The sequence below is a fragment of the Mustela putorius genome, unplaced genomic scaffold, assembly GCF_011764305.1.
Source record: "Mustela putorius furo isolate JIRA1106 unplaced genomic scaffold, ASM1176430v1.1 tig00003853_pilon_pilon_pilon, whole genome shotgun sequence".
In the NCBI taxonomy this organism is placed as follows: Eukaryota; Metazoa; Chordata; class Mammalia; order Carnivora; family Mustelidae; genus Mustela; species Mustela putorius.
Window position 1 is genome coordinate 54,515,527 of NW_025422005.1, and position 694 is coordinate 54,516,220.

The following is a 694-nucleotide window of genomic DNA, read 5'->3' on the forward strand; positions in this document are numbered from 1 at the left end:
AATTTTACTGTCCATTTACGGTGAGCAAAGCACACAAAAAGGTTGGGCACAGAGCAAGAGTCTTAGAGTTGGACAGATCCCAGCTCTGTGATCTGACTATAGAAGGGAATGTTATTCTTTGATTCTTCATCCTTATCTTTAAGAAAATGGAGTTACTATCCCTCATCATACAGTCAATGAAGAGATTAAATGAGTTAATCTTTACCAATTACCTAATCGTTCCTACCTACTAGGAAGTAGATATTCAATAAATGGTCCTTTCCTGTTCTTATTTTTCTATGAATAGGGATTGGGATGGGGCCAGAACACTTCAGTGCCCTTTCTCCAACTCTGTTCTAACTCTTACGGACTCTGTCGTGATCCCAGTGTATTGTTCTTGTCAGCTAATGCTAACTACATGGAGGGCCCTTCAAGGGACAGGTGCGAAGCCAGCGACTTAGAGGCGTTGTTTTATTTCTAATTCCAGTAATTGACTACATAAGCGTCCTTTTAAAGGTTTGGATTTGTTTGCTTTGGGTTGCCCTGGGTTGATTATTAAGGAGGAAGGGCCTATTAGATATCTTGGGTAGGTCCTGGGGGGGGGGGGGCGGCAAACAGCCTCCATTTCAAAGCTTCTTAAACTTCAAGAGGCTGGGAAGAGAGGTGTTAAAGAAAGCGAAAGAGCCCCGTTTGCAATGCTCAGGAGATAAGCCCA